This window comes from Papio anubis, chromosome 2 (assembly GCF_008728515.1).
Source record: "Papio anubis isolate 15944 chromosome 2, Panubis1.0, whole genome shotgun sequence".
In the NCBI taxonomy this organism is placed as follows: Eukaryota; Metazoa; Chordata; class Mammalia; order Primates; family Cercopithecidae; genus Papio; species Papio anubis.
Genome location: NC_044977.1, coordinates 155,508,952 through 155,525,944, shown reverse-complemented (window position 1 = coordinate 155,525,944; position 16,993 = coordinate 155,508,952). Strand labels below are relative to the sequence as shown.

Here is a 16,993-nt window from a genome sequence, read left to right as displayed (position 1 = left end):
GTGTTCTAAAATCAGATAGTGGTGATGGTTACACAACTCTAAAATTTAAAAATAACACTTTAAGACAAGGCACCAATAGTTAGCGAATCCAAATCTCATCTTGAATTGTAATCCCTATAATCCCCATGTGCCAAGGGACAGACCAGGTGGAGATAACTGAATCATGGGAGCAGTTTCCCTAGCTGTTCTTGTGAAAATCAGTTCTCACGAGATCTGATGGTTTTATAAGGGGCTCTTCCCCACCTCACTGGGCACTTCTCCTTCCTGCCACCATGTGAAGAAGGTGCCTTGCTTCCTCTCTTTGCCTTCCACCAAGATTGTAAGTTTCCTGAGGCCTCCCCAGCCATGCTGAACTGTGAGTCAATTAAGCCTCTTTCCTTTGTAAATTACCCAGTTTCAGGTAGTTCTTTATAGCAGTATGAAAACAGACTAATACATCAACGCAATGAAATGAAGCACATCAAAAATGTCCAAATCTGAGTTTTTTTAAAAAAGAAAACAAAATCAGTTTCAGGATACTAGTGAAGCAGCTCATGAGTCTGAAAACTAGTAAATAAGAGCAAGAATCAAGTATTCGTCCTAATTTAACTTTAGGAAATATACCACCAAATAACCAAATCATGGAGAAGTTTCTCTTCACAGGACTAATCCAGCTAATATGTTAATCAAACCCTCCCCAAACCATGGAGCACCTTAAAGGACTCATACTCCACATGTCTTTAGTCTTCTATGAGGTTTTAGAAGAGTAACCATGCCAACTGTTGAGAAATGAAAATAAGTTAGAAGACACCAAAACTCACTTATTAGCTCCATAAATTGCCCACCATTCCCCACCACAAATATCTGAAACTTAAATATTAAAGATGCCCATTGGCAAACTTTCTTTATGCACTCAGATAACCATCCTAACTCTTAAAAGTTTCCCCAAGGGTTCTCTATACACCTCACAATGAAGGCAACTCCAATGATGTGAGAAATAGAAGAGTCATTCAGGGGTTTCTTAGCTGGGATCACCGTTAACCAAATACCTAACTATATGTCTCTAAGGAACCCCCCACCTCCAATTTAAGAAATACCAGACAACATACTTAAATTTGTTAAAAAAAAAAAAAAAAAAAAGAAAAGAAAAAAGAAAAAATGCATCTTATCCTAGAAAATAAAATGGATGGGCAATATGCACCAAGGGGAAATACATCAGTCATTGGTAGATTCTCCTATAAAAACCATGAAGCGTTTAAGGAAAGGTTTGATTTAGCATAGATCGTGTTCCACAAGTACAAAAAAAGACTCGCTCAAAATACACACCTTCAGACTTTGCTCTGTTGCCCACTCTGGAGTATAGTGGCATGATCTCGGCTCACCACAACCTCCATCTCCCGTGTTCAAGCAATTCTCCTGCCTCAGCCTCCCAAGCAGCTGGGACCACAGATGCACACCACTGTGTCTGGCTAATTTTTTGTATTTTTAGTAGAGACGGGGTTTAACCATGTTGGCCAGGCTGGTCTTGAACTCCTGGTCCTCAGGTGATCCGCCCGCCTCGGCCTCCCAAAGTGCTGGGATTATAGGCATGAGCCACCGTGCAAGTCCAGACTTAAACAAAAAAAAAAAAAAGTAAAGTCCATGACCAAAAAAAAAAAAAGTAAAGTCCGTGACAAAAAAAAAAAGTCTCACTGCACTGCCTTGAAACCTTATCTGCAATTACTTCACGATTACCTTCCTTTTCATAAGTGGACATATAACTAAATGAATACTTATGTGCTCTGTCTAAACAAATAATGTGACATTGACCCTAAAAATACTCATTTTTGTGCCTCAACATTTTCATTTTTGTTTAGTTACCGATTTATTTACTCTCCCTCTTCTTAACTGCTTTTCCCCAAGTCAGTCAATTTTAAATTTAAAGCTAAGACATAGTTTTAGGATACCACAATGCTAATTTTTGTAATTTCTGGGAAAATATAACTGTTGATAATTTACTAAGATACTCAAACAAAAACAGAACACAAGTAACCTCCATATACTCATAACCCAGAATAATTATCATGATTATGCCACATTTAATTCACCTACTCATCATCTTCTGTTCTTTATTTCAAAAAGCAAATCCAGACATTATAAATTTTTAAACCAGATTAAGATTTAATTGTTAATGGCTACAAAATAAATAGAAAAAATGAATAAGACCTAGTATTTGATAGCATAACAGGGTGACTATAGTCACTAATAGTTGTACATTTAAAATTAAAAGAGTATATGGGATAACTAAAAAGAGTATGATGGAATTGTTCATAACACAAAGGATAAATACTCGAGGGGATTTTACATGATGTCATTATTATGCATTGCATGCCTGTATCAAAACATTTCATGTACCCCAAAAATACATACACCTACTATGTACCTATAAAAATTAAAATATTTAAATGTACATGCCAGTAAAAAAAAAAAAAAGAAGAAGAAGAAAAAAAGATTTACAAGAAAAACTGGGCCAGGCACGATGGCTCACACCTGTAATCCTGTAATCCTAGTACTTTGGGAGGCTGAGGTGGGCGGATCACTTGAGGTCAGGCGTTCGAAACCAGTCTGGACAACATGGTCCAGGCTGTCTCTACTAAAAATACAAAAATTAGCTGGGCATGGTGGCGGGCGCCTATAATCCCAGCTACTCAGGAGGCTGAGGCAAGAGAACTGTCTGAGCCCAGGAGGTGGAGGTGGCAGTGAGACAAGATTACGCCATTGCACTCCAGCCTGGGCGACAGAGCGAGACTCCATCTTTAAAAAAAGTAAGTTTTAAGGCCCCAGAAGGGGCTTTAATTCAGTCACCCAAAAAAAAAAAAAAAAAAAAAATTTAAGTAATTTTTTGAATCAACATGCTTTTTAGAGCAATAAACCTTCCCTCTTATTAAAACACATTTAACATAGATCATTCAAATAATTACAGCATTAACATGCCAAAACTAGAACCTGGATTGACTGGCATTTATCCTCATGCATACCCCTGACAAGAATCACTGCCAGCTAGCATCAAGATTTACAGAGCAGCATAAGTTTGAAGCAGCATAAGTTTGAGAGGCAAATAGCGCTAAAATAAATAAACCATAACTAAGTCTCAAATTGATTGCCCCTATCTCTACACAAGAGATGGGCACTCCTCCTTAGCATAGATAAACAAGGTTAATAGTACTCTTGGAAAAACTCTTCTAAATACATAGTTGATCCCACTTTTCAATAAAGCAACTAGTAATTCACTCACTTCAAAATACTACTGGTAAAGGTGGCTGTACTACAAATTTTATAATGATGTGCAGACCACCAAGTAAATTGTGTCTTAATCACTTCTGAAGCAAGATTTTTTTTATTCTCCATTCTAACTGAAGTATTTAATGTCACAAATATTTTGACCAGATTATGAGAGAAATTAAGTTTATGGAAATGAGGAAAAGGGGCACAAGAAAAAATAAAATTGATAATGGCTAATACTTAGCAAAATTTGTTAACAACTAAAAATAAACCTGTGAACACTGGACCTGGCAATAATAATGATCATAAAATGGCAAAAATTATCATAAAATGTAACATGGACAAATTAAACATGAATAACAAGAGACTTTATCAATCAAATCCTCATTTTAAAGTTCACATGCAAAAGAAATCCCAATGAAAATTTCAGTAAAATAAAACCTTGGTAAAAGTGAAGAATGGTTTAGTTGTTCTATAGAAAAAAAATTATCAAGGAATTAAACTACCTCAATGGCTTAACTTTGGCCTTTGACAAAAATGCATCATATAATTCTAATTTAAATGTCATATGCACAAAAAAATTTCTCAGAATCAAAACATTCTGTATTTACCACCAGCCTCTCTCCACAATTCTTTTTCGTCTGGTCATGCTTCTATTACAGCAAGGACTAACTAATCAATAACCTCAAATAATGCAAACAATTTCACATAAACCTTTTAAGATTCATGAGGCTGAAGGAAAATTAATGAAGACTCACATGAACATCATGAAATGCCACTAACAGAAAGCAAAAAATGGACACACACAGGTGATGATTTACAATTAAAACCATCAGATCATTTGTCCAAGATGCATTCTCAGAAACCAGAATTTTAAATGGTCAAGGTATCCACAAGAAGACTCAAATCTTATAATACTTGAATATATGGGAAAATTTGAAATGGAAGAAAATCAATTTTTGTAATACCCTCCATCAACTTTTCCAAAGTAATGAAAGAGAAAAATAACAGTACAAACTCCAACAGCTATAAAATATGTGGCAACCTACAAAAAACAGGAAACAGTTTTCTGCTTTTGTTGATGAGAACCACATCACACATCAAACAGAAGAGATATCTACACAGTAACTCAATAAAATATGCTTTCCATCAGAGCCTAAACTTGCTTCCCAACAAATGGACCCACACCAAAAACAGGAATAAAAAGCAGCCAGAGAAACTCATATTAAGTTCTCAAGAGGGCTGGGAGTGGTGGCTCACACCTATAATCCCAACACTTTGGGAGGCCAAGGCAGGAGTATCCCTTGAAGCCAGGAGGAATTCAAGATTAGCCTGGGTAACAAAATGAGACCCTGACTCTACCAAAAAAAACAAACAAGCAAGCTCTGAAGGCAAAAGAAAAAGAATTAAAGGTGACAAAACTTCACTTGCTAAAATGGAATAACATTCATGAGACTTTAAAATTATTACTAAAGAAACAAGAATTAAGAACACTAACCAGTTATCTTAAAAATTACTGGATAAAGAAAATGTGGCACACATAAACCATAGAACACTATGCAGTCATAAAAAAGGATGAGTTCAGGGCCTTTGCAGGGACATGGATAAAATTGGAAGCCATCATTCTCAGTAAACTAACACAAGAACAGAAAACCATGAAATTGGAAACCATCATTCTCAGCAAACTAACACAAGAACAGAAAACCAAACACCGCATGTTCTCACTCATAAGTGGGAGTGGAACAATGACAACACATGGACACAGGAAGGGGAATATCACACATCTGAGCCTGTCGGGAGGGTGGGCGGCTAAGGGAGGGACAGCACTAGGAAAAATACCTAGATGACAGGTTGATGGGTGCAGCAAACCACCATGGCATGTGTACACCTATGTAACAAACCTGCACGTTCTGCACATGTATCCCAGAACTTAAAGTATAATAATAATAATAATAATAATAATAATAATAAAAACCTCAAAAAAGTTTTTAAATAGTAAGTTTTCTAAGTTCACTGATTCTAAAACCAATTTCCTCAGCAATTACTATTAAATGAGATAACATCCTTTTCAACAGCAACTGCTTTCCAAATGGCCCAGATAACTTTACTGATCATCTAAGTATAGCTACAATCATATATACAGAAGAAAATATAGAAAGAAAAAAAAAGAAAACCTTTATTAACAGCAAAAAGAATTTTGTTGCCAGCCAAATCACACTGCTGTGAAGCTCTTGATCGAAAGACAAGATGGTAACTCAGGCAATGACAAAACATTTGAATGGATGACAAGAGGCACACTTAATCTTGGAAAGGCACTCTGAAATGCTGCAAACAGAAAAATCTTCCACTATTTTGCACAGGAATGTAGTCTTGGATTCTGCCAGGCAAATCTTTCCTGCACCATGAGGGCATGGCTTGCTTTTTTGTTGTTGCTTGTGAGGGGGTTGCTTATTTTATAAATGCTTATGGGTACATAATTTGTGTGCATATGTATGGGTTACATGTGATATTCTCATAAGCATATAACATGTAACAATCAAATGAGGCTAACTGGAATATCCATCACCTCAAACATTTATCATTTCTTTGTGTTGGGAACATTCCAAATCCACTCCTCTAGATATTATGGGTTTTGTTTTTGTTTTGTTTTCTGAGACGCAGTCTCACTCTGTCGCCTAGGCTGCAGTGCAGTGGCATAATCACTGCAACCTCTGCTCCCTGGTTCAAGCGATTCTCCTGCCTCAGCCTCCTGAGTAATTGGGATTACAAGCGCGCACCACCACGTGCAGCTAATTTTTTATGTTTTTAGTAGAGACGGGATTTCACCACGTTGGTCAGGGTGGTCTTGAACTCCTCCTGACCTCAGGTGATCCGCCTGCCTCAGCCTCTCAAAGTGCTCGGATTGCAGGCGTGAGCCACCGTGCCCAGCCTCTAGATGTTTTGAAATATACAATAAATCATGGTTAACTGGCCAGGCGCGGTCCAGCACTTTGGGAGGCCGAGGTGGGTAGATCACTTGAGGTCAGGAGTTCAAGACCAGCCTGGCCAACATGGTGAAACCCCGTCTCTACTTAAAAATATATATATACAAAAATTAGCTGGGTGTGGTGGCTGCCGCATGCCTGTAATCCCATATACTCAGGAGGTTGAGGCAGGAGAATCATTTGAGCCCAGGAGGGAGAGGCTGCAGTGAGCTGACACTGCAACACTGCACTCCGGCCTGGGAGACAAGAGCAAAAAATCCCTCTCCAAAAAAAAAAAAAAAATTGCTAACTATAGTCACTCTACTGTGTGACTGAAGTGCAAGGCCTTTCCATAAAGACTCAATCCAACCACATTTGTTTCAAATATACTTCACAGCTTTCCATTTTCTATAGGATGACCAAAAAGAAAAAACACTTTTTTTTTTTTGAGACGGGCGTCTCGCTCTGTTGAGTGCAGTGGCATGATCTCGGCTCGCCGCAACCTCCGCCTCCCAGGTTCAATCAACTCTCCTGCCTCAGCCTCCCGAGTAGCTGGGACTACAGGCGTGCACCACCATGCCCAGTTAATTTTTGTATTTTTAGTAGAGACGGGGTTTCATCATCTTGGCTAAGATGGTCTCGATCTCTTGACCTCGTGATTCGCCCACCTCGACCTCCCAAAGTGCTGGGATTACAGGAGTGAGCCACCATGCCCAGCCTGTCCATATTTTTAAATAACCCAAATCAGGCCAAAAAAGAGCGTAAGTCTGATCTCAAACTGGCAGGGGGATACCCTTTTAATTTATAAAAGGAGGTAAAAATGAAGCAACAGAACCCTAACAATGATGGGAGGGAAAAGAGGCCAATTATATGCCAAGATTTGTTCAATATGTTTGAGAAAGTATTCTACTTTTTGTTCCATCTCAAAACATGTTCTAATGATGAATGTTTTCTGTATGTTTAGCATTGTACAAAGTAATCATTTTCTTTCACTATATTATTACTCAACATTTACCTGGATATGTCTCACAAACATGAGAAAATGAGACATGTTAAATCTTCGAAAGTTTAGCAAGTCATTCCTCTGTTTCAAATCAAAAGAAGTGTAGCCGGGCGTGGTGGCTGAAGCCTGTAATCCCAGCACTTTGGGAGGCCGAGACGGGCAGATCACGAGGTCAGGAGATTGAGACCATCCTGGCTAACATGGTGAAACCCCGTCTCTACTAAAAAATACAAAAAGCTAGCCGGGCGAGGTGGCAGGCACCTGTAGTCCCAGCTACTCCGGAGGCTGAGGCAGGAGAATGGCATAAACCCGGGAGGCGGAGCTTGCAGTGAGCTGAGATCCGGCCACTGCACTCCAGCCTGGGCGACAGAGCGAGACTCCGTCTCAAAAAAAAAAGAAGTGTAAAGTTAGTCACTGTTAGAAGTCAGATTCCTAGGCATGCAAACCTTAAGGACAGGTTAGTGTGCAGAAAGCTCATCAAGGCTTTCTCTCAGGATTATCACTTGTAAAGGAAGGAAGGAAGGAAGGGGCTGAGATGTACTCACAAAAAAGGCCTCAGATGACTCAACAGAAACTCTAAAGCTGAATGATTCCTTAGGGTTGTCCTATGCTGGGCCCAAGGAGCCAGGTACTTTAATGAACCAAAACCTGGATGCACGCTACTCACAGCAAAACCATGTGACCATGAATGAGTTGCTCTCTTCAGCCAAGGATGATTCCTAGACAGGTCTCACAGCCTCAGCAGCACACCCACTAGCTAAGAGAATCAACTTCTTTAATGCTTAAATGGGAATTTGGGTATTGCATCATGGTATCTACTACAATCAGTAATTCTATAACTGTCCAAGTCTGACAAATTTTGAGTAAAACAATGTCATATATAATAATAGTGTGCTTCTAAGTGATTTGGCCCTCAGTTTCTTAAAGCTATTAACTAAATGTCTACATTCTTTTCAAGCTGTAAAATTTGATGATTCCAAGACATATGGCTAGGTCTATAAAGGGTGTATCAAAAGCCTTGCATTTGGGTATCATTAATTTTCATTAGGTATCATGTAGAGGTGATAGGTATGTGAGAGTTTTGTTCTACTTTTGTATGTTGAAATTTTTTTTTTTTTTTGGAGACAGGGTCTCACTCTGTTGCCCAGTCGCTTAGGATGAAGTGCAGTGTCATGATCATGGCTCACTGCAGCCTCAACCTCCTGGGGCTCAAAGCAATCCTCCTAACTCAGCCTTCGAGTAGTTGGGACCACAACTCCTGGCTCAAGTGATCCATGCATCTTGGCCTCCCAAAGGGCTGGGATTACAGGCGTAAGTCACCACACCTGACCTGTATGTTAAAATTTTCTATAAACATGACGAAATAAAGTCCAATGAAAGCTTGAATATTTCTATTTATGTCAATTTTTTCATGCTTCCAATTTTACCAGAAGGTTTACATATTTAAGTATTCTCCCTCTCTCCACCTCTCATCCTACTCATACTCACTCCGCCACAACACATACACACATAAAATACCCTTTTCTTCTTCCCTCCTACTTTGTAAACCCTCCTCTCCCTCCAATGCTTTGGCTCACATACCTCCCATACTCCCCACCCAATTACCTATACCTAATGTTATTTATTCCTTTATTCCCTCCCTCCCTTCCTCCCTTCCTAGAGCAACTCCCCATCCAGTTATTCCTATGTGGAAGCTTCTCACCAGAATCAGTCTTCCAACGAAAGGCAAAAATTGTTAATCCCAAATCTAGTGAGCACTTTTGGTTCATTACTCTTCCTTGAAATGCTCTCCCCTCCCTTCTCCCCTAACACTGTCTCCCTCATCTCCTCTACATCCTCTTCTGTCCCCTCATTAATTTTAGTATTTCCCATGTTTCCTTAATAGGACCTACTCTCCTTACTCCCTTTCAGTAATCCTTACTGACACAGACCCCTTTGAGAATCTGACTATACAAATGTGTACATCTTCAGTTCAAGCGCTAATAAAAAAATATGTACAAATTGCTGTTCAGAATCTTACGAGGATCATTAATCTTTCCCCTTTTGAAACATAGACATGACGCCATTCAAACTTTAAAACTGACCTACGGGGCCGGGCACAGTGGCTCACACCTGTAACCCCAGTACTTTGGGAGGCTGAGGCAGGAGGATCACTTGAGGTCAGGAGTTCGAGACCTGCCTGTCCAACATGGCAAAAAACTACCTCTACTAAAAATACAAAATCAGCCAGGTATGGTGGCGTGTGCCTGTAATCCCAGCTACTTGTGAGGCTGAGGCACAAAAATTGCTTGAACCCAGAAGGCAGAGGTTGCAGTGAACTAAGATACCACCACTGCACTCCAGCCTGGGCGACAGAGTGAGACTCTAAAAAACACCTGACCTACATACTCCTTTCTAGAGTGATTGCCCATAAAGCTATTTTAACTACTGTTCATAAACTGATGACTTCTGAATCTGTATCTCCAACTCAAATCTTTCTCTCCTGAACTTCAGACCCAATATCTAAGTGCCTACTAGGAATCTCATCTCTCTTTCGCCAACCCACAGATAACTCGAGCTTAACATGAGCAAATATAAATTTTATTTCCCATAAATCCCCACCTAAAAGCCTAGTCTTCCTCCTGCATCCCTTATTCTCTTGGTACTGACACTATCATTCATTCACAAACTAAATACCTTGAAACCACCCAGACTCTTCACCTCCATTCCATATCCAATTGTTCTCCCTGTATGTAGTTTATAAAAATCTGCTAATTCCACCCCTTCAGGTTTTACTTGCATGACTACTCCTGCCTTAGTTCAATCTTCATCATTGTTCCCCCGAATTCCGAATTTTCTAGCTTATCTCCATCCTTACCTAATCAATTCATCTTCCACGCTGCCACCATGTGATCTTTCTAAAACACAAGTCTGATTATATGCCTTTCTCTTGAAAACCCTTGAAGCAGGTTTAAAATCCAAAGACTTTGGAATGACATATAAGGCCTTCCAGAATCTAGCCCCTACCTACCTGTCTCCCACCCCAAATCTCATTTCACTAAGCTTTCTCCAAGAACTCCATACTCCATTCTCAGCCACCACTGACCATTCCCAAACATGCAATGCTTACTCATCCTCCATGATTTGCTGTTCCTAGAATGTCCTTCTTCCTGCCTTGCATGGTCAATTATTCTTCAAGAATCAATTCAAATATGACCTCCAAAAGGAAGCCTTTCTTAATTATCCTCCCTTAATCTGTTGAAAAAGCACTTTATACATTCTCCTATTATAGCACTTAATCACATTATATTGTCATTGTTCACTGGGTCTCACTCAAGGCCAGAAACTTACTTATCTCTACATCTTTAAACTAGTGTTGGCACATAAGCCAGCACCTACTAAATGTAAAATGAATTAATCATAAAAAGAACATTAAATCTGGGAATGACCTTGGTAGTCACTTGTTCTGTGACCTCATTTTAACCAAGATGGACTTTCATGGATTACACAGCTGGTTACTAGCAATGAAAAACAGAGGCTTAGTCTACTGATTCTCAGTCTAGAATTATTTTCACTTATCCAGCACTATCTTTACTTCTATTAAAATAGTCCATGGCATACACAGAGACAATTTTAGCTTCTTGCCCCTTCCCAAAAACAATGATTACAGAAACTGAGCTATAGGCAGAATAATAAGCCACAAGATATACAACCTTTTATTGGAAAGAAGAAACAGGAACAGGTACTGGCAATAATGGATAGTTACTGAGGCAGGAAGGTGAAACAAAGGGGAGGATGGATTCTCAATAACAGGTTTGTGAGGGTCAGGAAATCCTTACTGCACAAAAACTGGACCAGCAAGAGCCCTGCCTAAATTCTCTACACACTAACTTCAATTTTTAAAGTTAGCCTTAAATGCTTCAAGTGGACATAATATGCTACAAAGCATTTGTACCATCTTCTGTGCAAAAGAGATTCCAACAAAAACAAAGCTCAGCCTATATACCAGTCTAAAACTTACAGCATCAGAAACCTTAAATATGTATGTGTACATTAAATTTGTACGTATAATGTATTCACATGTAATATATATGTATAAAATAAGTAAATATGTATATACTAAACTCATGATTAGACTAAGCTGCTTTTCATTCATTTATAAAATTTTCTGGGAATGTAATAGCAATAAACCGATGCTGATCAACCCAAATAAACACGTACACTCTATTTCTCTTGTGGTGTGAGAGTAACTATGCTGAATCTGAGTCATGGCTGGGCAAGGTGGCTCACGTCTGTAATTCCAGCACTTTGGGAGGCCAAGGCAGGTGGATCACAAGGTCAGGAGTTCGAGACCAGCCTGACCAACATGGTGAAACCCCGTCTCTACTAAAAATACAAAAAGTAGCCGGACGTGGTGGCACATACCTGTAATCTCAGCTACTCAGGAGGACGAGGCAGAAGAATCACTTCAACCCAGGAGGCGGAGGTTGCAGTGAGCTGAGATCACGCCACTGCACTCCAGCCTGGGTGACACAGCGAGACTCCGTCTAAAAAAAAAAAAAAAAAGTGGGAGAATACACTTCTCTCACTGATGTCAAAAGTCTGAGATAGGCCAGGTTCAGTGGCTCACACATAATCTCAGCATTTTGGGAGGCTGGGGCAGGAGGACCACTCAAGCCCAGCAGTTCGAGACCAGCCTGAGCAGCATAGTGAGACCCTATCTCTATAAAAAAAAAAAAAAAAAATTTAGCCAGGCATGGTGGCACATGCCTGTGGTCCCAGCTACTAAGGAGGCTGAAGTGGGAGGATCATTAGGGTCCAGGAGTTCCAGGCTGCAAGTGAGCCATGATTGGACCACTGCACCCTAGCCTGGGCGACAGAGGCCCCATCTCAAAAAACAACAACAACAACAACAAACGGCCGGAACAATAATAGTTTCATAATCAATTTATCTAAATTTTCCCATTTTTCACCTTTTCCAAATGAAGAGTGAATTGTTTAGGCTATGTTCATTGAATAAAACATTTTTCCTTCCTTCATTACATATGTAAATAGTAAATAATCCCTGGGACCCAGCTATATGCCAAACACTGTGCTAAGCCTGCCACTCTGCTAAGCCTGCCATCACTTAGCAAGGCGTTCTCAAACCTTTTTTAAATCTCTGAATTATAGCACCAAAATTAAACCCCAAAATTAAAGATGTCCAATATGTTTCCAAACATTAACTAGGACATATTCTAGATACACATACATGCAAATAATCTCTGAATTCAGCCAAACAAAAATTACTATACCATAAAAAGATAGTATTTATCATTTCTAAATTGGTACAAATTAATCAACTATTCTTGGACAAGTAAAACTATATTCTTTGCCCAATATAGTTGTGTGCAGGCATATTTTAAAGTCTAAACTTCTTTTAAAACTTTTCAGCGGCTGGCCGGGTGTGGTGGCTCACGCCTGTAATCCCAACACTATGGGAGGCCACGGCAGGTGGACTGCTTGAGTCCAGGAGTTCAAGACCAGCCTGGGCAACACAGTGAAACCCTGTCTCTACTAAAAATACAAAAAATTAGCAGGACATGCGGGCATGCACCTGCAATCCCAGCTACTCGGGAGGGTGAGGTGGGACAATCACCTGAGCCCAGGAGGCTGAGGCTGTGTTGAGCCGAGATCGTGTCACTGCACTCCAGCCTGGGCAACCAGATTGAGACCCTGTCTCAAAAAAAAAAAAAAAAAACTTTTTGGCTGGGCACAATGGTTCATGCCTATCATCTTAGCATTGGGAGGCTGAGGCAGGAGGATCACTTGAGCCCAGGAATCTAAGACCAGCCTGGGCAACTGAGTGAGACCCTGTTACTACAAAAAAAACTTAAAAATTAACCAGGTGTGATGGCACACACCTGGGGTCCCAGCTACTTAAAAGACTGAGTTGGGGCCGGGCGCGGTGGCTCAAGCCTGTAATCCCAGCACTTTGGGAGGCCGAGACGGGCGGATCACGAGGTCAGGAGATCGAGACCATCCTGGCTAACACGGTGAAACCCCGTCTCTACTAAAAAATACAAAAAACTAGCCGGGCGAAGTGGCGGGCGCCTGTAGTCCCAGCTACTCGGGAGGCTGAGGCAGGAGAATGGCGTGAACCCGGGAGGCGGAGCTTGCAGTGAGCTGAGATCCGGCCACCGCACTCCAGCCTGGGCGACAGAGCCAGACTCAGTCTCAAAAAAAAAAAAAAAAAAAAGACTGAGTTGGGAGAACTGCTTGAACCCTGGAGACAGAGTATCCAGTGAGCCATGATTGTACCACTACACTCCAACCTGAGCAACAAAGTGACACGTTGTCTCAAAAAAAATTTCTTTTTCCATCAGACAAAATTCATGTGTTACGAATTCTGCTTGATTTGGTTTTGATGTTTGTTCCTTCCAAACCTCATGTTGAAATGTAATCCCCAACATTACAAGTGAGGCCTGGTGGGAGGTGCTGGGTCACGGGTAGGTCCCGCATGATTAGCTTGGCACCATCCCCTTGATAATGAATGAGTTCTCCCTCAGTTCACATGAGATCTGTTTAAATCTGGGACCTCCTCCTTCTCTCTCTTGCTGCTTCTTTGACCATGTGATAGGCTTGCTCCCCTTTAGCCTTCTGCCACAATTGGAAGCTTCTTGAGGCCCTCACCAGAAGAGATGCCGGCACCATACTTCCTGTACAGCCTGCAGAACCATGAACCAAAATAAGTATCTTTTCTTTATAAATTACCCAGTCTCAGGTACTCCTTAACAGCAACACAAACGGATTTACACATTGTCATACAGGATAATAAGCTCAAGTCAAAGAGAAATTAATTTAAGAGCAGAGAACTCTCCTAAGACAGCACAAGTTTACTCTTTGTGAGGCTTCCTAACCCAGATCTGTTTTTCTTCTTTAAATTTTTTATTGAGCAGCACTTAAAACCTGTTACTGTAAACCTCCATCCACTTTATTTTAGTATTAAACCAAAAAGCAAATACATGCCTCAAAAAATCAGCAAATCTAAATAACTTAAGTTTTGAAGAAATTAGTTCTCTAATTAAATATTCAAGCAGCTATGCCCAAATCAGCATTAGCCCCTTTAAACATCCCTGATCAGCTGGATTCCAAAGATCAATAAACTATTTCTTTAAAATATCTAGCACAAATAATCATATGCCAGAAAAATATATATTTTAATTAAAAGCAAGAAATAATAATAATATGGCAGATGTGCCTTAGTCACTAAAAATGATGCTACAGAATGGGCGCGGTGGTTCACACCTGTAATCCCAGCACTCTGGGAGGCCGAGGCAGGTGGATCATGAGGTCAGGAGATCGAGACCATCCTGGCTAACAAGGTGAAACCCCGTCTCTACTAAAAATACAAAAAACAAAAATAGCCGGGCATGGTGGCGGGCACCTGTAGTCCCAGCTACTCGGGAGGCTGAGGCAGGAGAATGGCGTGAATCCAGGAGGCAGAGCTTGCAGTGAGCCAAGATCACGCCACTGCACTCCAGCCTGGGCGACAGAGCAAGACTCTGTCTCAAAAAAGAAAAGAAAAAAGAAAAAAAAAAACCGATGCTACAAAGTGGAATATTTTGACCACTTGACTGAGTAATTACTTTAAAGTTCACTATAGCACCTTAAATAACTAAATACCACTATACTGAGAGACCAGTGATAGCTAAACATATATGCCAATTTTACAGGGAGTGGAGGTGAAGAAAAAGAAGAGTTAAACACTGCAATTTTAAAAATATAAATGTTACTCAAGCCAAGCTGTTCACTGAAAACCTGAACAGTTTGACTTCAGAGTTTTTTTAATTTTGTATTGGATCATCTTTGGGTAAGTCAGTACTTTATACAAGCACTTTTGACTAGTAAGTTTCACTAGTCAACTACCATTAAACAAAGACTCATCATAGGTTATTAAATGGATGACATATATGTACAACCACTCAGACCCACAACATATTCATATACTCAAGCCATGCCTCATTTCATACTCTAGTAAGAACTAAAAAAGAATGCCAGACATCGTTTATCTTAATAACTAAGTAGGGGAGGCTTTTATAGAATGTTTGTGGTTACAGAGCACTTTTATAATATTCCATTATTTTCCTATTCTGGCAAAGCAATGATGGCCACTCACGAAATTATTACCAATAAGATAATGTAGGCTGATTAATTAGGCGAAATTAAGTTGATTCATACCCGAACAAACACTAATCAATAAACCAATATAAATCAAGATCCAAATTTCCCAAATTGGTGTTCCATGGAACCAGAAGGTTTGCTTTATTACCCTCTTACAGAGTCATCCCAAAATACATTAGCATCTTAAAACTGAATATTCTATAACTGTCAAAAACGTAAGACAGCATTGCTTAAATTTACTGGCACTTTTTTTGGAGACAGGGTCTCACTCTGTCGCCCAGGCTGGAATGCAGTGGTGCAATCTCAGCTCACTGAAACCCCGCCTCACAAGGTTCAAGCAATTCTCCTGCCTCAGCCTCCTGTGCCGGGAAATTACAGGTGCCCACCATGGCACCCGGCTAACTTTTTTATTTTTAATAGAGACAGGGTTTCACCATGTTGGCCAGACTGGTCTCGAACTCCTGACCTCAGGTGATCCACCCACCCAAAGTACTGGGATTAAAGGCATGAGTTGCCGCGCCCCGCCAGCACACACTTTTTTTTAACCTCACGCATGGAGTATTCCAAGACAGCGCTACTACCATCAAAGGGTTATCAGGATCACTTACATGGCCCACTCCAGATCTGGGGATGCCACCCAGGAATGTAGTTTTTTTGGGTTCGTATTTTTTGTTTCTTGTTTTTTTTTGAGACAAGGTCCCACTCTGTCACCCAGGCTGGAATGCAATGGCACAATCAGAATTCACCACAGCCTCGACCTCCAAGGCTCAAGCAATCCTCCCACCTCAGCCTCCCAATTAGCTATACCAGTCTTAGTGTAATGGTCATAAACCACGTGTTCAAATTTGGTCACAAGTGTTCACTTTCTTCACTTTTTTCTTTTTTAAAGACAGAGTCTCCCTCTATCGCCCAGGCTGGAGTGCAACAGCACCATCATGGTTCAATCCAGCCTCAACCTCCTGGGTTCAAGCAATCCCTATACCTCAAGCTCCCAAGTAGCTGGGATTACAGGCAGGCACCACCACTCCTAATGTTTTATTTTTTTTGGTAGAGACAGGGTCTCACTATATTGCCCAGACTGGTCTTGAACTCCTGGGCTCAAGCAATCCACCTGCCTCGGCATCTCAAGTGCTGGGATTACAGCATGCGCCATCCTGCCCAGTGAGGAATGTGTATTTTTAAAAAGCTTCCCAAATGCTAATGAACAACCAGAATTAGGAATCACTAAAAATACTTTTAACTTTTTCTTCCCTTGAAGTCATCTTCCACAATAAGAAGAACTCCTGGGGATTTTTTCTAATCATTTCATCATTTAAGTAGCAAATGTGATTAAATGATTTTAAGGAAAAAAAAAAAAACTACTTTTAATCAGCATATTATGCAAAATTATACTATAAAGATCATCTCAACAAAGCATACAAAGACATTTTTTTATCTAAATTAAGTTTTAAAATGCATTTTGGTGACATATCTACTTTAAAACGGCCTATCTTGGGCTGGGCGCGGTGACTCACGCCTGAAATCCCAGCACTTTGGGAGGCCAAGGCGAGCGGATCACCTGAGGTCAAGAGTTTGAGATCAGCCTGGCCAACATGGTAAAAACCCGTCTCTACTAAAAATACAAAAACTAGCCAGGCGTGGTGGC

At 40.3% G+C, this 16,993-nt stretch overlaps 1 protein-coding gene across 2 annotated transcripts in view; it reads right to left on the bottom strand.

Moving 5' to 3' along the window:
• Positions 1 to 16,993, bottom strand: part of MSL2 (MSL complex subunit 2) — a 45,674-nt gene that overhangs the window by 12,800 nt on the left and 15,881 nt on the right. Inside the window, exon 1 of one of the 2 annotated variants that reach the window (XM_009201671.3) lies at positions 11,611 to 11,631. The exons of the other annotated variant lie outside the window; for it this stretch is intronic. The gene's annotated coding sequence lies outside the window, so the exon portion shown is untranslated. Of the gene's footprint in view, positions 1 to 11,610; positions 11,632 to 16,993 lie in introns of those variants that run through there. 2 annotated transcript variants of the gene reach the window in all.